General features: G+C 42.9%; 1 long non-coding RNA gene across 2 annotated transcripts; it reads left to right on the forward strand.

The window, feature by feature from the left end:
- Window positions 1-2,081: 2,081 nt before the first annotated feature.
- Window positions 2,082-13,761, forward strand: LOC140691510 (uncharacterized). 2 transcript variants are annotated; one of them, XR_012067216.1, is made up of 3 exons: window positions 2,082-2,274; window positions 11,541-11,688; window positions 13,708-13,761. It is a non-coding gene; the product is annotated as an uncharacterized lncRNA (long non-coding RNA). The 2 variants fall into 2 exon arrangements; XR_012067217.1 differs by lacking the exon at window positions 13,708-13,761 and adding an exon at window positions 12,927-12,986.
- The last annotated feature ends 8,014 nt before the right edge of the window (window positions 13,762-21,775 follow it).

Here is a 21,775-nt window from a genome sequence, read left to right on the forward strand (position 1 = left end):
GAAAAAATCTGACTCCATAGAAGATCTGTCCTTTTGGCTTTAACCCTTTGCCCTCTTTTCTAGGCTTAGTTTTACTAGCTCTGCACCTTTTGTAAAACAATGTTGCCTTTAGCCTTAAATATACAGAAGAGCCTACTTTCAAGGCTTTGATTTTTTAAGGATATTAACACTTTTGCACTTATATAAAGACAACAGGTTGTAGAATAGAAAACTACTTTTGTTTTGTTAGGGGATTTACAGAGGCACTATGACCTGGTCTACGTAAACAGCTATAAACCAAGATAATGGCGGACTAATATCTTGGAGAACCATCTTCCCCATGTCAACTTCAGGCTCCTTTTCTACTAAAAAGGGGAGGGGCTGTGGTTGGTTGTTGCAAACTTGTTGGTGTAGGAATTCTTTGTTCTTGGAATCCTTTGCAGCTGTCCACGTGGGTCAGATCATGGTGTTCCTGCAAAACCTGCAACAAAACAAACTTTTTCTATTCTGCAACTTGTTATCTTTATAGGAGTGCAAAGTGTTAATATCCTTAAAGCTCAGACTTTTGAGAATAGGCTCTCCTGTTTATTTCAGGCTAAAGGCAACACTGTTTTACAAAAAGTGCAGAGCTTGCAAGTCTAAGCCTAGATAACACGGCAGAGGGTTAAAGGAAAAGGAACAGATCCAATATGGAGTCAGATTTATTCTTCTCTATTACAGTGACTTTTGGTGAGAGCTAAGTGGATGATTCCTGGGTGGGTCCTCCACTGTCCCAGGCTGGATTTCAGGCAGGATCCCTGCCAGATTCACCATGATTTTGGACCTAGTCTACCACAGAGAAACTGAAAATTATTGGATTAAAATTACCTTTCAAAATCCCTTCAATTGCCTGTAAACTATACCACAGCAGGGGATGTCTCATTGGCCAGTCAACTGCCAGTCTCCCCTGATGCAAGGGACAAGCGTTGCGGCAAGATCCATGGTGGCCTGGCCAGTGCACCTTCCTACTTTGCTCTAAAGCTTTGGCTTCCTCACTTTGACACTTTAAAAGCTCCCTTCCCTCTTCCCTCTGGCCTGGTGTGAATGAACAAGTTCCCTGCACCCACCTGTGCTGAGTCCATGCCATGCACAAAGCCCCATGCACACAGCCCACCATCTGATGTCTAACCCTGGGATTAAGTGCATACTCTGAACTCCCCCACCCCAAAGGTCCGCGTGCCCAGTGCCTCCGCCCTAGGAGTCCAGATCACCACCGAAAGCCCAAGGCCAGTGGCTGGCAGTCTGGGATCAACCTGACCCATCAGGTCAGTTCAGGCACAGGCTGCGGGGATCAGGGTGCCAAGGCAGGAATTGGAACCACCTTCATCCCAGCCTGCCTCACCCTGTAGCCTCAGACATTAACTCTGAAGGTGCACACTAGGCTCGATCCCCCACTGGTGGCAGTAGTCATCATTACTGGAGCACGGATTTCCCCACCCCAACCACAGGGTGAAGGGTGAGTGAGTGAGCTCAGGGTAGGGGTGCACTCAGATTTAAGGGGATCCCATGGTGTGGGGGTACAGGTTGAGAGGTGTGGGGCCCGATCAGAGTGGAAATGACCTGGCTGAGAGGTGAGGGGGATAATTTCAGGATGTTGGGTGTCCTGTGCTGAGGCATGAGGGGTAAGCTTGTGGGTGTAGGGGCCATAGGTTAGGACCTAGCAGGATGGAGTGTCAGGGCAGGGACCATGGTGTGAGGAGAAGGAGCCCTGTCTTCAAGGTCTGGTGGGAGACTGGGCCTGGCCAGTGGTGGGAGGGTAGTAACAGGGAGGGGAAGTTGAGCAGGGAAAGTGGGGCTGGGTGGGTGAGGCCTGGCCTAGGGCAGTCGTGGTTCTAGTTCAATGCCAGGACCCAGTCGGTGGCTGGGTGAAGGCTCTGGGGATGGAGACCCGGCGGGACAAGCAGGAGGGGCCCCATCTGGCTCCTCCCGGCCCCAGCGGCCAGGGCCGGTAAAGCAGGAGACCCACCCGAGCAGTTTGCGCTGCGGGCGGGAGGAGGAGGGGCGCGCACGCGCAGACGGACAGACGCGCGGACGCCGGAACCCACCCAGAACGCGTGGAAGCTGGCGGCAGCCGGCTGCTCCTGGACCAGCTCCTGGAAGAGGAACACGGCCTGGGGCCTGGGCCGCCGCTTGCCCGCGGCTCGGCTGCCGCTGCCGGACAGTTAAGAGGGCGCTGGTGGGGGCGCGCTGCTCGGGGAGCCGGCGGGTGACGCCTGGGCTGTGCAGCTGAGGAGGCGCCCAGGGAGGGGTGCGGAGGTGAGGTCCCAGCCGCGCGTCCCGTTAGGACCCTGAGGCGGGTCCCAGCCGCCGCTGTGGTTCGTGGTAACCCCGGTATTAGTAGTTCCTGAACACCGTGTTTTTGCCGCCGCTTATACACGGGTTTAGGAGAGCAGGTACAGCCCCGGGAGTTGGGAGGGCGCCGGACGGTTCCAGAGCATCTCCGACTGGCCCTCAGACGATGGCCTGCTCCTTGCAGGTGGGTGCGGTGCGGTCGCGGGGCCTCGGATGGAATGGGGACTGCCCCATGAGAGCCCATGGATTTGCTCCCATCTTACCTGCGGCCTGACCTTGGGGGCGGCCTCTAAAGACCCAGGTAAGTGGGACTCAGGTTACAGGTCAGTCTGCTCCTGGGAGATGGGCTCGGTGCGATGAGTGTGCTGGGATGGCTGCAGCAGCAGCGGGAAATTGTTGCAACCCCCGCGCTCTCACAGGGCAGCCCCAATCCCGCCATCGCAGCTGCCGCCTTTCCCTGACAGCACAGCACCCGCCTTCCAGGAGCAGGCTGACCTGTAACCTGAGTTCCACGAACCTGAGGCAGCAGAGGCCAAGCTCAGGCCATGCGCTGGGGAGTTTGAAGCAAATCCAAGGGCTCCCATGGGCAGACCCCATAACCCGCCACTGCCTTCAACCACACCGTGCCCTCCTCCCGAGAGCAGGCTGACCTGCGGACCGTGCCTGGAGCAGCAGAGGCCGAGCCCTGGACAGGCCATGGGGGAGATGGGGGCAAGTCTACCAGCTTGCCAGGTCGCTGCCCATCTCCCTGCCGCTGCCCCAGGTTCGTGGATCAGTTGTTTTCAAGTCAGTGGTTTCCTGAGATGCAGGCGTGGTGCAGTCAGGTGGCAGGGGCTGCAGGGAGGGGTGCTGCCCCAAGGGGAGCAGGTGGACTTGCTCCCATCTCCCCTAGGGCCAGACCTGGGGACGGCCTCTGCTGCCCCAGGTTTGCAGGACGCATGTCATGTCAGCCTGTCCCTGGGAGGAAAGCTCAGTGTACTCGGGGCAGCCTCAGTGGCTGACAAGGATTTTAGAAGTGGGCTCTAGCCCAGCATAACTAACTCTCCTTTCTTCTCCTGCTTCCTCAGTTGGTGGCTGTATCAGCTTTTTCATTATAGGTTATTGCTAGATAATGAACATAGGTTTCTGTGCTATATAGAAGAAACTTAATTTAAAATCTCTTTTTATATATAGTGGCTGACATTTGTAAATCTCAAACTCCCAAATTTATCCCTTCCTATCCCCTTTCCCTGGTAACCTTGATTGTTTACTAAGTCTGCAAGTCTGTTTCTGTTCTGTAGATGAGTTCACAGTGTCTTTTTCTCTCTTTTTTTACATTGCACATATGAGTGGTATCATTTGGTATTTTTCTGTTTCTGGCTGCTTTCACTTAGAATGACGATCTCTAGCTCCATCCATGTTGCTGCAAATGGTTTTATTTTGTCCTATTCATGGTAGAGTAGTATTCCAGTGTATAAATATGCCACAACTTCTTTATCCAGTCATCTGTTGCTACATTTAGCTTTCCTCCATGTCTCGGCTCTTGTATACAGTGGTGCTGTGAATACTGGTGTGCAGGTATCTTTTCACATTGGAGTTCTTTCCAGTTATATACCCAGATGTGGGATTGCTGGGTCATAGGGTAAGTCTACTTTTAGTTTTTTCAGGGATTTCCATGCTTTCCATAATGACTACACCAAACTAGATTCCCACCAGCAGTGTAAGAGGGTACCCTTCACTCTACAGCCTCTCTAGCATTTATCATTCATGAACTTTTGAGCGATGGCCATTCTGAATGATGGGAGCTGATACTTAATTATAGTTTTGATTTGAATTTCTCAGTTTATTAGTGATATCGAGCATTCTTTCATGTGCCTATTGGCCATTTGTGTCTTCATTGGAGAAATGCTTGTTTAGGTCTTCTGCCTATTTTAAGATTGAGTTGTTTGTTTTTTTGTTATTAAGTTGTATGAGCTGTTATATATATTCTGAAAATTAAGCCTCTGTTAGTCGTATCATTTGCAAATATTTTCTCCCATTCGTAGGTTGTTGTTTCCTTTTGTTTTACTTATGGTTGTCTTTGCTGTGAAGAAATTTATGAGTTTAATTATGTCCCTTTTCTTTATTTTTTCTCTTATTTCCATTGCCTGGGTAGATTACCCTAGGAGAATGTTGCTAAGATTTATGTCAGATAATGTTTTGCCTATGTTTTCTTTTAGGAGATTTATCATGTCTTGTCCATCTGCATCTTAAGCCTGTACTCAACATCTGTGCTTCAGTTTTGAATTTTGAGCTTCTTAGAGAAAACCTACTCTTAGCTCATACGTCAGATTCAACATGTCTAAAGCTGATTTCATAATCTTTTTTCTTGCAGCGTCTCCACTTATTCAGTGGGATAATCATTCTTTCGGTCTTGAATACACAAAGGCTTGGAGTGGTCTTTGATTTATCTTTCTCTCACCACCCTCCACATTTTGTCAGCTTCTTGAACTGTATGTTTTTGGTTTCAAGTGTCTATTCTGATTGCTGATACTCTGATGAAGAGCTTTCATCCCTGATACATGAATTTTTCCTTCTGCTGAATTCTTGGATATTCTCTCCCCCCCTTTCAGTCAACCTACAGTTTTGGTGCTCCCACATCTACAGTCAAGTCAAAGACTTAACACAACCAGATCTCAGCCAGGGAGTCTCGACCCTTCATCATTTTGGACTTACCTTATTTGTTCCAATCATTATGTAACTTAGCCTCCTAGGGTAACCTGTGCCTTATTAAAAACCAGGAGTCACCAGCCTTTTCCTATCCAGTCCTCAGTTAAAACAGCTTAGAATTGCCCTGAGAACTAGTTGGAGCCCCATCCCCTTCATAGAGTCTTCCCTATTTATTCCAAATACTTCTAGCTCCTCTTTGTATTCCTGTACTGTTTATGATCAGTAGTCTGTAATCTTGGATTTGAGTACTGACTTGGTACCATTCCTGGGTGGTTTCCAATGTGTCTCCTCACTTAGCTGGTAACTGGAGAAGACTCACTTGTTCAGCCTCCTTTATACCCCTCACCCTGCTTAGCATCGGGCAATAACAGGCATCCAGGCAGTGCTTACCTTCTTTATTTATTCGCAGTGGTGGTGGTGTGGATTATAGCTAATAACTATTAATTCAGTGTTGCAATTAAAAAAGAAAGCCAAGAAAATCCATAAAACTTTATCTCCATGTTCAGTTTAGTGCTTTACCTCAATAGTTTTCTTAAGACTGTGTTTACATTCACATAGTGTTCAGTGCTTGTACAGTTCCCTGAAGCAAGCAGGTGAGATGTCATTATGTTTGACTTTCATGTTACATTTCATATTGGATATATTTGTGCAATGACAAAACCTTCTTTTATAAGTAAACAGCCAGAAGCCCAGAGAGACTAAGAGCCTAACCCAGGGTCACCTGGTTAGTGTTTGGCACAGGCCAGGACCGCAGTTCACATCTTCCAGCTGATCCTCTTCCAGTGCCTTTTCATTCCACTGCTGGGAAATGTAGCCCCATCAGCCAAACGGCCAAGTCACATTGCTGCCCCTTTACCTGCCAGTGATGGCAGTGCTTCAAAAAGTGGCAAAGGAAAGGTCAGAAATAGGAGTGATAAAAGACATGGAAGTGCTGGAAATGGATCCTCAACCTCCTCCTCCCTACTTGAGCGCCACACAAGTGTCCCACTCTGACAGTGCTGTTCATTGTTTATAACATAGCCTTGAAATCAGACTGATCTTTTATAGGACATGCTTTTATCCTGGTCCCTTTCCTACTAGTAGTCACCGTCATGGGCAGAAAGTGCCTGGCTGTGCTCTGTTTGTCACGTAGGTGGGAGGGAAAGTGGGAGAGGGAGTTGGTTGAACTGAAGCCGAGCTTTTTACAGCTCTGTTGTTCTAGGACCAGAGCAGTTCCACTCTTTCTTTCATCACCTCTCCACCTCCGAGTCCCAGCCACCCATTCCTGCCTGCTTCCCCACATGCCACATCCTGGGGGAGGACAGAGTGTTGGGCAATGCCCCCTCCGCCCTCTGCTCTGGGAGGTGCAGGAGTCTGCATTAACTTTTGAGCTGTTTTGGTAATTGGGCTTTTCCAGCTTTTCTAGACATCTCCTTTCCAGCTCTGAGAAATTGGCGATGTAACTTAACCATACATGGACTATACTAATGTATTCAGTGACATTAGTGTCATGTTGTCTATAATTGTGTTCTGTGACTGGATAGGAGGTTTTTTATCTCACAGGATGCTTCACATCTAATTCTAAAGTCCTAGAGGCTTGCAGGTGTAATCCAAGTTCTTACATGTCTGTAAGGTAGACATGAACATTATTTGATAATATGACCATATGTTCATAGATTACGGTTAGTCCACCGGCTCTGTATCTAATGAAAGTTTAAATACCAAACGCTTGAAGAAAATTTGCGGGCCATGTCTTTTTGCCTGTAAGTAGTTGCAAAAACTGAAATCACAACTCTACCACAAGCCACAGTGTTTCCCAGTAGAGAAAGCCCTCTAATTTTACAACCTCTAAGTAATGCAGTGGTTCTTTGAGTGAGATGAGGGATGCCAGAGTATTTTTTGGGACACTAGTGTGGCATGACAAGTATTCTGGGACTGGTTACAGTTGAATCTCTACTTCCTATATCCTGGACTGATTACAGAGGCAATGTTAGTGCGGTAACTATCTTGTGAATGCAAGTGTAGCTAGGAAGACAACAGAGAAAATAGAAGGGATATAAAGAAATGGAGGGACTTCATAGCAGTACAAATGGTGACTTTGACACCACCAGCTGCTGATGTGAACTTGGCAAGAATTTGTGAGAAGTGGTGGGTGTCATTGCAAGCAGGAGAGTCCTGCAGCTTTTGGGGTGAACAGGCAAAGGGGAGAGCAGATATGGTGGCTATCCAGGGGCTATTTTTGTCCTGAATGTGAAAATGTCCAGTCCCCTGTTCAATTTTGCAGCCACAACTTCACATGACTTAGGGCATTATTTCCACCAGAATACCATAAAAATATAAACAACCTCTGTTTCCCAAAGTGTTTGTTCTCGATCTGAGATGACTGTCCTGTGCTGGTAGGTAAGTGGGCGATGGGGCCTATTACATCACCCCCTTTCACTAGAAGTCTACCTCGCTGCTTTTCAACCTACTCCTAGAGGTGCTGTCATTCTGTTACACCTAGGCCTGTAAGACCGTCTTGCCTGAATCCTCACGTGAAGAGGGATGGTTATGTGCAGTTTTAAAAAATTGCTTGGGTCATGTGGTCCTTTGTTCCTTCCATTGGAAATCACTATTCCAGAGCAAATAGTATGCATCTATACAAACTATATTGTTTGTAAGATGTCTTTAGAGGTTTTGCAGTAGGTTTAAATATTTGCTTGGTGATGGCATCTTGATTGATTGAAGGAGGCAACCCTCACTAGGGGCATTGTGTGCTTTCTGTCTGAGAGTTCCTTTACTGGCAGCAGAGTGTTCGTAGGCAGAGTTAGAAAGTTACCTGATCTGAGAAGCCGAATTTGCCCACAGCTGGGAATTGGCGGAAGAGTCTGTTATGGAAGGAAAGCTTTAGGATTATCTGGTAGCAGAGTTCTGGGATCCAAACCCTGGGAAACCTCAGCTTTTGTAGAGTATGTTCTGTAACAATAGGCTATAGGATAATTTTTACACTTGTTATAGGATGTAGAGTTGGGGAAAGGCTTAAAAGTGCAAGAACCTTAAAAGAGAATCTCCGAATATTTTAAAGAAGACAGTTCTCAGAATGAGAGCTTTTCTGGAAAAGACTAGCTCTTCACTTCACAGGGGAAGCAGGGAGCAGGTGTAACTGCACTTACGGTAACTTAAAAGGTAAACCTTACCCTCCCACTTAGCTGTTTCCTGGTGTAGGTTCATCTCCCACATCTGTAGTTTTAGACCTGATGTGTCATTTTCTGGTACTCCATTCTGCTTCTTAGTGAGAGACTGACCCAAAGTCACATAGCAATTGAAAAATTGCGCAAAGGTCTTTATTGTTAAAAATGTGGACCTGTGGCAGGGTGCTGCATTTGCAAGTGACTTTCAGTACAGAGACCACTGAAAAGAATGCAGTGTTATTTCTTATTTTATTCCTTTAAGCCTTTGAATAGAAGGTTTTCTTTGCAGAGTGTCTGGAGTACATCAGAACAAGCAGGAACTAAAATAGCTTTAAGAAAGCTCCAGTATAGGCGTTGCTTATAGTGTGGTATCTGTCTTATGTTAATTCTTTAAAGCAGGAAGTTGTAACTCTCAATTTCTTAAGCAAATATAAACATTCTTGACTCTTATTGATGTTCTTTGTTGGGTGAAGCTGCTTTTGCTTCCATTCTGAGCATTGAAAGGCCTTCTATGATACTTCTACCACTCCTCAGTATTTTATTTTCCCTCTGTTGTGAACTTGTTTTTAAACTTGAAGCATATATAAATATCACTAACTTGCTACATATGTAGATATTCTGTGTTACATACTCAGAAAGTTTGTGTACATCATACGTATCTACATAATTCCCCCCTTTCCAACTGTGTTCCTGATGAAAGGATGGTGGGAAATGGCATTATGGGGATATGTCTTACAGTACACAGTGTTTCCCCTGTTCCCTCTACCATATCTGGATGTTCTTTCATCTTTCAGCTTCTAGACTTACTAGCTCTTTTTCTTAAGCCAGGTGTATCTCATCCCCCTGCGCACACACACATGTGTACACACACACACACACACACACATTCTACTGTAGGGAGTAGTGTGCACCATCCAATTCTCCCACTCCAGCTCTGGACCCACCCACTGGAGGCAGTGTCTTGCACGAATTAATTTGTAAGTTGCTTTTTAAAACTCGAGTGGTCAGGAAATAGGACTGATATCCACACCTAGTAGGCAGGCCCTCAAGGACAACTTCTATGGTTAATGCCAGGTTATCTTAATGTTTGAGTACCTGGGTTTCATGTCTTCCTGTGCCACCTGTGTGACCCATGATTCCCACATTTCTGTCTCCTGCTAGAATTTTTCTCTCCAACTCTGGACTCTTACAATCTTCTGCTGATTTGACATCTTCACTTGAAACTCTGATATCTTAAAAGCAACATGTGTAAAAACTGAGCTCTTTGTTCTCCTACACCCCAAACTGGTTCTTCCTGCAACCTCCCCCATTCAGTTAGTGGAAACTTAATCCATCCAGCTGCTTGGGTCAAAAAACTTGGAGTTATTCTGACTTTCACTGACATACCACATGAATTCTGTCAATAGATCTGGTCTAACACTGCCTTTAAAACATATCCAGAACCCAGCCACTTCTCACCATGGTTCCTGCCTCCACTGCTGCTTCCCTACCCTGAGCCACTGTCCTCTCCTCCTGCACAGCCCTTCTCAGAGGCTTCCCTCCTTTCATCTCTGACCCGTTTCGACTATTCTCACCTGGCAGTCAAGTGAGCCTCGAAAACCTAAGTTAGATTGTGTCGTCCTTCTGCAGTGCCTCCCCATTTCACTCTGGGTAAAAGCCACAGTCCTTACAACGTCCTCCAAGGCCATACAGGATCTGCACTGACCCTTCTCCGCAGCTCCAGCCGTGCCCCCATTCTGGAACATGCGAAGTGCACGCTGGCCTCGGTGATGGTTATTCCGTCCACCTGGGACTTCTCACCTCCAAGTCTTAGTTCTAACCTCAGTCCTCAGTGTGGCCTGCTCTGGTATTTAATACAACATCACCCTCATCCCATACCCTAAACTCTCTTTACCTTGCCCTTTTTTGATTTTTCCATGGTTCCTCTTTCCTAACATGCCACCTCCTCTGCTGCTCTGTTGTGTGAATTGTCATCTCCACCCCCATCCCAGCTAGACTCCAACAAAGCTCCGTGAGGACAGGACTTTTGTATTGTTTATTTATCTATTCCAACTGCCTAGACTAGTCCTGGGTACATAGTAGGCAATCAAAAATTATTTGCTGAATAAATTAAAAGACTATTTTAAAAATGAATCATCCTTTCAGGAATGGGTGAGGATAGGAAGCTGCATCAAGGACAATGGTGCAGTAAATAATGATATTTGCCTGTTGTTCTTTGTGTGATTTATATATGTGTTTTAGTCTTAATTTTGTATCCCAGTTTCTTAATTTAATATCTGTATTAAGGTGTAATTTACAGGCCATAAAATTCACACATTATAATTGTACAAGTCAGCCATTTTAACTATTTCTAGATTTGTGCAACTTTGTCCTCACAAAGTCCCCTTGTGTCCGTCCATATGCAGTTTGCCCCCCCTCAGTGGCACCCTGATTTTATTTCTTTTTTTTTTTTTTTGGCAATCACATCTCAAACGGATAATTTACACAGCAGTACTAATATAGCTTTGCACTTTTAGAAATGACACACTTAAATATGAAATTAGCGGTCATTGCTGAATGTAGGTAGCAGTATCAGACATTGGTGAGAAGAATGGACCTGAGTGTCAGACTGGCTGCAGTCTTACCCAGCTCCACCATTTACCAAGTTACCCAAATTATTTTCTGCCTCAAGCTCTTTATCTGTTATATGGGGGTAATAATAGCAGCTTACAGAGTTGTTGTGAGGATTAAGCAAACAGGGAAACAAAATTTAGTATAGTGGCCTGCTTATGTTATTACCTAAGAAATAGCCTTGCAGGTAGAGGGCAAAATTCAAATCAGTTTCTAAAGTATATGTAAAATATAATCCAGTTCCTGCCTGGTTTGTAAACACTTATGCCTACTGAAGAATTTAAAAGCAGGCTAATTTCCAACAGAAAAGATCATTTCTCAGCATTTCTTTCAAAGAGAGCTGCAAAATCACTTTTACTAACTAAATGTTCCATGCCCAACTCTGACAGAAATTTGACAACAGGGACGTAATTATCTACATTTTTGTTAAAATGATGCTGACCATCAGGAAGTGTTCTCAATTATATTTTAGCCTTTATGTTGAGAAATACTGTGAGACTTCTTCTAAATTAATGGGTGGGGGCATTCATTGTAGCTCTTGTAGCCTGATAAGCCTGCACTAAATTATCTTTTTTAAACTTTTAATTAAAGTAATAAATTAATTTTTTGCTGGGGGGTGGTAATTAGGTTTTTATTTATTTATTTTATTTTTAGAAGAATTACTGGAGATTGAACCCAGGCCCTTGTGCATGCTAAGAACATGATCTTTCACTTGAGCTATACCCTCCCCCCTAAATTATCTTTAATAAGGTCTTTTTCTCTGTTTTGTTACTTTATGTACAGAAGCACAAAGCAGGGTCATCAGAAGCCTCTCAATCACAAAGATGATAGTAGTGAAAAACATTGCGCAGTGACAGTGAATCCTTGGCATATGAAGAAAGATTGTAAAGTCCTGAATGAATTAAGAAGGTATTGTTACCTTAACATACATGTAAGCATGGCTCTCTTACCTTTATTTTTCACTTTATAATGAAAATAATCCCCACCTGTCAAGGTTGCTTTGTTTGATAGAGGGAATATCTAAACCCTTTTCTGCAAGTTTTTTAAATAAGTAAGAGCAGTTAATTTATCAGAAGTGTGAATGGTGTAATCTGGTCTGTGTAGTATGGTAGCCACCAGCCACATGTGGCTACTGTGAATTGAGATGTTCTATAAGTGGAAAATACATAATAGATTTTCAAGACTTTGTACAACAAAAATAATGTAAAATATTATTAATAAGTTTTAAAAGTGTCAATCACACTTTTGAAATGATAATATATTGGATATTTTGGGATAAATGTAATTATTACTGGAATTAATTTCACTTGTTCCTTTTTATTTTCTAAATGGGATTACTGGAAAATTGTGACTTGCACTATGTTTCTGTTGACAGTGCTGGCTTCTAACTTATTGCAAATAATATGAAAAGAAAACTTTGATTAAAAATTTTGTAATTGAGTAGTTGATTTGCATCATATTAGTTTCAGGTGTACAAAACAGAGGCTCAACATTTTTATAGATTATATTCCATTTAAAGTCACCATAAAATACTGGCTATATTTCCCTGTGCTGTATGATACAGCCCTGTAACCTATCCATTTTATACTTAGTACTTTTTACCTCTCAATCCCCTAACCCCTTCCTGCCACCCCTCTTCTCCTTCTCCCCATTGGTAACCACCAGTCTGTTCTGTGTACCTGTGAGTCTATTTCTGTTTTATTATAGTCATTAATTTGTTTTATTTTTTAGATATACATATAAGTTAATACATAGAATATTTGTTTTTCTTTCTCTGACTTATTTCACTTAGCATAATACCCTGTAGGTCCATCCATGTTATTGCAAATGTCATTATTTTATTTTTTAGTGGCTGAACAGTATTCCATTTGTGTGTGTGTTCATGTGTATATATGCGTGTGTATATATATGCATACATGTATATATACATATATATATATATATATATATATATAATATACCACAACTTCTTTATCCAGTCATCTGTCAGTGAACATTTGGGTTGTTTCAGTGTCTTGGCTATTTTAAATTGTGCTGCTGTGAACATTGGGGTGCATGTGTCTTTTTGAATTAAATTTTTCTCCAAACATATATCCATGAATGGGATTGCTGGATCACACGGAAGTCTATTTTCATTTTTTTATGGAACCTCTTTTCTGTCCTCCATAGAGGCTGCACCAATTTACATTCCCACCAACCGAGTAGGAGGGTTCCTTTTTCTCTTGAAAGGTAAAAAATTCTCTACATTTACCTACTTTCCTTTCAGTTTAGGACACAGTTTGGCAAAAGCAAGATAGAATTTAATAGGAGTAGATACAGTATTTATTTTGAATGTCCATGCATTATGGATAGATATGTTATTGATGAGTTGGTTCCCTATTTTTGTAGGTGCAGATGTTTTTATAGCTTCACAGACATTTCAGTCTTGCAGAGAGAAAAATTTCTTTGTATTTTGCTGAACTTGTCCGGGTGTCTTTATCGGATTTGGTCCAGGCCTGCAGAGGTGAATACACATCCAAACCTGAACCATTTGAATGTCTGCAAGATATTAAGAGTCTAGAATATCAGATCTGGACTGTAACTCTGGTAAATGACATCAGTGACTGGACTCAAGAAAACTCCATTTGAGGGCAAAACCTTTCATAAGCCAAAAAGGCTTTGAAACTGTGGCAAAGCCAGAGACTTTTGTGCGCCACTTATGGCCACAAACCCATGAGGACAACCACAGGCCTTCTGGAGTGCCAAGGAAATTCCATGTGAGGAGTCCAGCACTCACAGGAATCCAACAAGTCCCTGTCTGCCAGAGCACCTTCATTGCTACTGTGCTGTTTTGAGTAAATGTCTTTTCATCAGGTTCAAATTGGTTTGTTGTTATTTTTTTGCATAAAAGAACAAATTCTTGTTCCCTGGTGTAAGTAAAAGCCTAACACTTTCTGATTTCTTTTGACAGAGAAAATATGAGCCTGTGGATCTAACCTCATCTGTGATGGTCTGCAGCTGGGAGCAACCAGAACAGTGTCAGTCCCCTTGCAGCCATTGGCTGGGAGCCTGCATGTTCCTTGGAATGGTATTTGAAACATGTCACACTAGCCGTGCCTTTGCTGTGGGCTGGGAGGCGAGTCAGTCAGAATCTGCATTATGGAATGTAAGTTTCAGATCCACAGCTAGGAGATCTTTTTTAATAGCCAGAGAATATAGTCATAAATATATCTATTAATGTATTTATGCAAGAACCTTTTTAAAGATTTTTTTATTATAAAAAGTTACCCCCAAAATTGAAAGTGAAAGAACAGTGGAATTAAAAACCATCTGTACCTTAATTATATATAAAGGATCATAAAATCCTTCTAAACTTTTTTTTGTTCAAATGAAGATATTTTTCCCTTCCAAAAAGGAAAATTATTATTTCACATTTTTTTTGTTTTCTCCTTTTATTATATATTCCATATCAATAAATATAAATCTTTTAAATCCCTTTTAATGGCTGTTTAACAATATATTGAACAGATATGTAAATAGTTCTAGGTTTCAGAAATTTAAAAAATTGTCATTACAATACCACTGCAAAGAATATTTTGGTGTTTCTATTTTTAGTTACTAATTTGGACTAAAAATTAACAAGTTTGCTTTTCTTTATCTAAAACATTGGTTATTTTATAAAGGAACTGTAAGGAATTTAAAAAACTTTTCAGTAATTTCAACAAAGAAATTATCTTTAAGGCAAAAATGTATGATGTATTGCAAATCTATTTTTATTATATCTTCACTTTTACCAGTGTGACATATGTGTGTGTTTGCACAAGTGCTTTAACTACCAGCAACGTAGGAAAAATCTGTATACTAAAAATGTGAAAATATTTTCCTGGTTTGTGTTTTCATTCTCCCAATATAGGTTTTGGATGACAAGCTTGTATTTGCAAAAGTACACCCCCTGTGGGAGGTGTTCTGTACATACGCTGAGATACTGCACATAATATTGCCTCTGAAGCCCAATGATTTGAAAACCCGGTCCTCAGCCTTTGATAACTTCCGCTGTTTGATGAAAGTCCTCCAAGTGGATGAAAGTATCAACAACCGGAACAAGAGTTTTTCATTGCCCTATTTGAGAAGAGCTCCATGAAAGACTTTTATATTCAGGATAGAGATACATTCTTCAATCCAACCACCAGAAACCGCATTGTAAGTCTAAACCGAGTTTAGCTGCTGTCTTGGGGGTGATTTAGAACCTGCTGTTGAATTATCAGTGATTTGGTTTGGTTGGTTTGATTTGGTTTTTAAAAGCTGCCCATAAAAAGGAAAAAAGAGAAAGAAAAGAAATATGCCTACAGATTTCTGTTAGGATAGTAAACAGTGGCTGGTTAGTTACCTTGTATAAGCCACAAGCTCTCTTAGAACATTTTTAGGTTTACTTCATCCTTTCTCAGATCAAGTATCAAGTAAGGGACAGTGTTAAAAAAAATTCAGGATTAACAGGTTTGTGAGCTCCAGGATTTGCAAGGCAGCTTTCCCTCCCCATGGTGTAAGTCAAATGGCAGAATTGAAATAAAGCACCTCATGTATCCTCCGGTGTTAACAGGAAAAGGCTAATCTTCTTGACCTTGTTTCTTCCTGGGTAAAATGAAGATAATATATCAGGAGGCGACAAGCTCATTTAAGGCAGGAAACATGTTGTCTTGTTCACTGCTGAATCTCAGGCACCGGGAAGGCTGAGTTTAACGAGTGAATGAATGAACTGTACTTCCCCCACAGTTACCATGTGGGACAGTGAGGATTAGCAGCTAAGAGCATAGACTCTAGAGGGGAGGGCACAGCTCAAGTGATGGGGCACATGCTTAGCAAGCATAAGGTCCTGGGTTCAGCCCCCATCACGTCCTCTAAAATAGACATATAACCCTAATTACCTCCCCACCCCCCACCAGAATTACCTTATTATCTCCCCACCACCAAAAAAAAAAAAAAAAAGAGAAGTGGCCAAGAGCGTAGACTCAAGCTGGAACACCTGTGTTGGTTTCTCGCTGTCGACCTTGTAAATGTCATTTACCCTCTGTGTCTATCAAGTTCCTCACCAATAAAATGGGGATAATTGTAGTACCCACCTCGTAGAGATGCTATGGGGATTAATGAATCTGTGTCAGTGATACAACTGCCCTGGCTTATATTAAGTACTATGCATCTGTCAGCTCTTTTCATAATTACTGACAGATGTTATTATCGACAAAAGACATATTAGTTCTTTGAAAGGGAAATGCATGTTAGACCATTTCATTTATCACTTTCTGTAATTCAGGCTTTTCCCTCTGAAATACCATTTTATGTCTGTACACTAGAAAGCCACAGGGCTTTCCAAATTTCATCTGTCTGGGTTCTTGTCATGATGGCAATACTGCAGATTGCTGACATTTTTTAGGGACTCTGTCTGAGATGACAGCAACCCCTCAAATTTAGGAGCTCTTCTCTAACTGATAACATCTCGCTAGAAATGAAGTTTTTATAATGTAACAGCTTCAGACGCTTAATGATGCCATAAATGCAAGGATGTTATATCTAAGCTCTTTAAATAAATCCTGTCATTGAAATAAAGGAAATACTATATTATAGCCCTCTATGACTTTGTTATCTTTGCTATCCATTTATCTGACTCTCTAAGACCAAAGAAAGCAAATACTAAGATTGATCATTACTACTATGTGGTACACGTATTTGTGGATGAAGACAATATTGAAATGCACTGTTTAAGATATTAAAATGGACACTAAACAGCTTCTTGATGCATATGCATGAACAGAACAGGGAGCTGGGTGCAGGGAGCAGACACTGAGCTTCCTGGATTAGAGACCCAGCTTAGCAGTCCAGCCCAGCAGTCCACATGTTTCATATTTATGTCCCAGCAAAATTAGCAGTGAGAGTCTTAAATGAACTTTGGGGACACTTGCAAACAGCTGTCATGATTACTATTGTGGGACACCAGGAATCTACAGTGTTTAGTTGGTATCTGTGCATAACCAGTTCTTTTCCACTAAAGCTTCTTGTAATTGCTGGTCCCACATCCAGGCTGAGGAATCATCTCATGTGGTGTTTGGGAGGGAGGTAAGTGGAGTCAGGACCCTTGTTAAGGCTGGGTGGGTAATAATCTGGTGCTAGTACAAGACAAAGGAAAGTAGGTCAGGTGGGAAGGAGAATGACTGGATTTAAACTTTGTTTCTTGAGTAAGCTAAATATATAACATCATGTCAAGTTACTTTGTTGTTTATATTCCATGTGCTGTCACCGAATAACTACTGAATTGTGGGGACAAAAATGCCTGGGTTTTAGAATTGACCCTGCCCCTAACCTGTCAGGGTCCAAGTTCCTCCGGGTGTCCAAAGAGGGGGCTGGACCATCAGGTGTCCCTCCACTGCAGCAGTTTGGGCACTTGGGTGGACTAGATTTTTGCTGTGGAACACTGGCCCGGTTGTAGAACATTAAGCATCTGCAAGGCTCTCACCAGGTACCCACGGTGGTCCCAGGACTGTGACATCCAAGCGTTCCTTTCCACCCACGTTTGCAAATGACCCTCAAGGGGTTAATATTAATCCTGGGTGAGAATTATGAAAAATTATATGGTACCTCCATCCCTCCTGGCAAGTGAGGGCCCCTTATTTACAAATGACCATGAAGTGTTAGCACCAAATTTTATCAACAGAACATGTGAACATTTTGTGACAGTGATGCTCACCTGTTTGCTTCTGATTCCCAGTGCCACTTCAGCCTCCGTCAGAGGACCTCAGCTGCCCCAGTGATCAGGGCCTTCTGTACAGGGAATGGGCTCCTCCTCGAAGCACAGACAAGCAGCAGCCCTTAGGTCTCATCAGGTGAGCTGTTGTGGAGAGCACCCCAGTGGGAAGGGCTCAGGGTTGTCCTCATGGCATCTGAATGTGACAGTCCTCCAAGAGTGTTACCAACCAGGAAGCTCACAGGAGCTCTGAGCTTCGTTGCCCCAAGTTTTTACTGCAGGCTTTATTACAAAGCCATGATTTATTAGGTCACTACCGACATGGCTAACCCAAACCCTAACTGTAAGTCAAACCTTTCCTTAGCCCTAAATTTTGAGCCCCTTCCTCTCCTGGTGGCCACTCACTTGTCACAAAGCTCAAAGCCCCACTCCTCTAATCACATGGTTGGTGTCTCTGGCTGGCCAGTCCCCATCCTGAGTCATCTCATGAACACAAGCCATCCAAGGTTCCACCATGAATAGCAAAGACACTCTTATCTTGGGAAATTTCGAGGCTTTAGCGGTTGCTGCCTAGGAACTGGGAACAAAGACCTACCAAATTCTTCATTACATAGGAGTAAATGTTATATTTCATTTAAATTATAAAATAAGAGAGAAATTCTCACTGCTTTTCTGTATCTGCTGTTCGACACCGTTTCACTACACCACGTGATTGTAATGTCGCGCTCAGCATGTGTCTTCTCAGAGCACCAGCGCCGGCTGCTCCCCGGGGGCTTATGCTGTTTGGGCAAGGCTGCTGGGGGGATGGAGGCCAAGGACAACCGAGAAAACAAAAATAATCGTGCAAATAAGGAAACAATGTCAGATTGAAATGAAGAAATAACACAGTGTTGAGATGGGAGACTTGGGGGGAAGTGAGTTAAGAAAGCTATCTTTGAGTAGGTTACATGTGAGCTGAGATGGCGATAAGGAGGCTGGAATTTGAAGATCTGGGAAAAGTCACCCATGGAATAGAGGCAGCTTGTCCATTGGCCCCGAGGCACAAATGTGCTCAGCAGGTTTGTGGAGACACTGGAGCCAGCGCTGGTGAGAGTGATGAGACGCGAGGTTTAGAAGGGCATCAGGAGCACGGAAAGGAGTGTAGACTCTAAGCGCAGTGAGAAGCAGTCATGATAGCTTAAGCACTTAAGTAATTTTCTCTCACTCACATTTTGCAAAGATAATGTGGAGAATGTATGGCAGGGACCCAGGAAGCAGGGAGGCCAGGTAGGAGGCTCTTGGATTGGGCCAGTTGAGAGATGGTGGGAGCCAATGAGGAATGCATTTGGGGAGTGGGGCTGACGGGATGCAGTTATGGGCTGGCTGTGGATGGTTAGGAGAAGAGGAGGGTCAAGGTAGCCCCAGGTCGGTCTGGAGCCAGGTGTCTGTTCTTTCTTATCTCAGTGCCCCATGCAGGTGCCCACCTACTTGGGCAAACCTCTTAACCTTCAAAGTGAGGGTTTTAAAACACTGAAGTCTATTTGTTGTTTCACATTTTATGGAAAGATTCAAACATGTACAGAAATAGAGAGAACAGTACAGCCAGCCTGCCTGGGTGTTATCAGTCACCCAGCTCCAGAATTATAAACTCAGAGTCACTGTTGTTGCATCTTTCATCTCCATCTCCTCCCCTCCCCCACTATGGGGTCATTTTGAAGACAATCCTACATAGCTTAACCTTTCATTAGTGAAATGACAAGGTCTCTTTCAAATAAAATTGGAATATTCCTTTTTTTTAGGGTTACAAAATAATTCCCTGCTTGTCACAAAAATACACTTTTAAGTAGTTTTGGGGTTGAAATCAAGATCCAGACAAGATTCAGACATTGCAGCTAGCATATCTCTCAAGTGCGTTCTAATCTATAATTTTCCTGTTTCTCATTTTCCTTGAAATTGCTGAGGGGTTTCTCTATTTCCTGTTTGGCTGATTTCATTCTCCCCTATGGTGTTAGACTTGTTTCTCCATCCTATGTATTGGCTTTAGCTAAGTGATTTAATCCTCCCCTAAAAGCTTGATCTGATTGAGGTTCAACTTTGTGCAAAAATAATTGTTATGTGAAGTTTTGTACTCCTGTCATAAGGTACATAATATTACATTCGACTCTCTTTTTTGTGATGACAGCAGCCAATAATGATTGTCACCCGGGATCATTATTTCATAAGGAATTTTATTTCATGTGGTCATACTCTAATTTCCTCCCTCAATTATCAGCAGGATCACAGTCATGAAGAGGTACTTTCTCCTTAACCCGGGTTATCCTTTAGAACACAGTTTTAAAGGAGGATATTTGTTAATATGTAAATATTTAAAATTGATCATTTTTTTTCTTTTTAATTTTTTTTTCTAATGGAGGTACTGAAGATTGAATCTAGGACCTTAAGCATGCTGAGCACACACTCTGCCACTGAGTGTACCCAATCCCCCTTGAGATTCATATTTATATGATATCTTCCTTCTGTTATTTTTGTTTTATGTTATACAGAATTTGAAGGCAGGGCAATGGGTTTGACCACTCTTTAATCATTCTTTATGGGCTTTTGGGGTTTGTGTGTGTGTTTGTGTTTGTAAAGAAAACAATTTTCCTACTATTTTAAGTATGTATTGCTAAGGCAATTATGTTGATCTTTTCCCTGATCCTGGTCCATGTATTCCCATGTTACTTCCCACTAGTGGCCCCATGAGCTCTGTGACAAGACTAGCATGTCGTTAATCCATGTGGAAGGAGATCTGAAGAGATTTATTCAAGGAGATGAAATTTGTAGACAATGTATTGGAAAGTATTGTGAAAGTTGTTCGTTAAGAGAAGGTCTGAGGTTGAATTATTAAGTGCACAGAAATCTAAGCTATGAAAAACCAAGACAATTATTAACTCCAGGAAAACGAAGTAGAGAAGAAAAGGTAAGACTAGCACAAATTGCTACAGCTTTGAATAGTCTGTACAGAGTAATAATAATGTAAATCAAGGATACTGAGCTGATGAAAATTATAATGTAATTGTATCAAAAGGTTGGAAGAATGAAGGTTTGGGTGTGTAGATGAGATGGGGTTTGAAAGAGAGCTGAATCCTCATTTTCCAAAATAGAAAGTTAAATAGGTGATACATAAAGCTGAAAAAGTCAGTAGGCTGTGTTACAAGGATATTAGTCAGAGAAAGGGAGTAAGTATTCCAAGAGTCAGCAGTAGGAGCTGAACGTGGTTGTTTCTGGCCAGGAAATGGGGCGGTTGATGGGAACTGCTCCTTTTTACAATCGGTGTTCGAGAACTGTTTGACTCTTTATTAAATGTATGGCATTACTTTGATAAAAAGAAATCAAAGCTGAATTTTGAAAAAAAAATTGGGGTGCTTTTGACAGAGAGAGATAACAATCAGGCAAAACTACATTTGAAGGGATCCTCATTATTCCTTGCCTTTCAGCAAGGACTAGGAGGCAGATATCTGTTTAAGGTTCAAAAATTCTGTCTGACCTTCCTGCCGACTTGTAACCTTTGGAAGTAATGAACTCCCCGTCACTGTAAATATCCAGGCAGAGGCTGCCTGACCAGCTCTCTAACTGTAGCAGGGTGTGTTTACCATTGGGCAGTTAGAGCAGGCAACTTCTAACATTCTTTCAGTTTTGAATTTGGCATTTTCAGGATGGATAGTTGATAAGAATGTATTACAAAAAGCTTAACAAGAAAGAGTCCAAGACATCTCAAACCCATTGCCAGGGTTTTCTCTGCCAGACACCATCCTGAGCCTGCCACCCGTGAGCCAGGCCACAAAGCCCAGTCACATGAGAATGAACACACTTTTTCGCTCCTATCTGATTTGGCATCGGGCTCAGCCCTTTTCCCCATGGAATGGTCCATGCCCAGGGCTCTGACTATGGAGCTGGTCTCACAGCAGCCCTGTGAGTGCTGGTCCAGCCTCCAGGGTTCCTGCGTGAAGTTTTCCAGGATTCCAGGCTATTCTCGGAGCTGAGTCCCCCTTAGGCTAAGCCCACGGAACTCATCTCAGCTCCAGACTGAGCCGGAAGCCTCAGAGAGAACTCAGAGCTGAGGAAATCCACAGGTTTTACCCAGCACTGCCGAGTCATCAGTGAGCCAGTTGAGGGAAGGTTCAGCAACAGCAAGACACACCTGAGCCGCCGTCTCATTGTTCCGCCTCATCCCTAAACTCTCTGTGTCTGCCTGTCTGTGTCGGTCTCCCTTTTAGGATCAGCCTGGCACCACTTAATGCCCTGCCTCCTTTCTTCTAATCTTGCCTCCCTGGCCTGTTCCATCTAC

This window comes from Vicugna pacos, chromosome 35 (genome assembly GCF_048564905.1).
Source record: "Vicugna pacos chromosome 35, VicPac4, whole genome shotgun sequence".
In the NCBI taxonomy this organism is placed as follows: domain Eukaryota; kingdom Metazoa; phylum Chordata; class Mammalia; order Artiodactyla; family Camelidae; genus Vicugna; species Vicugna pacos.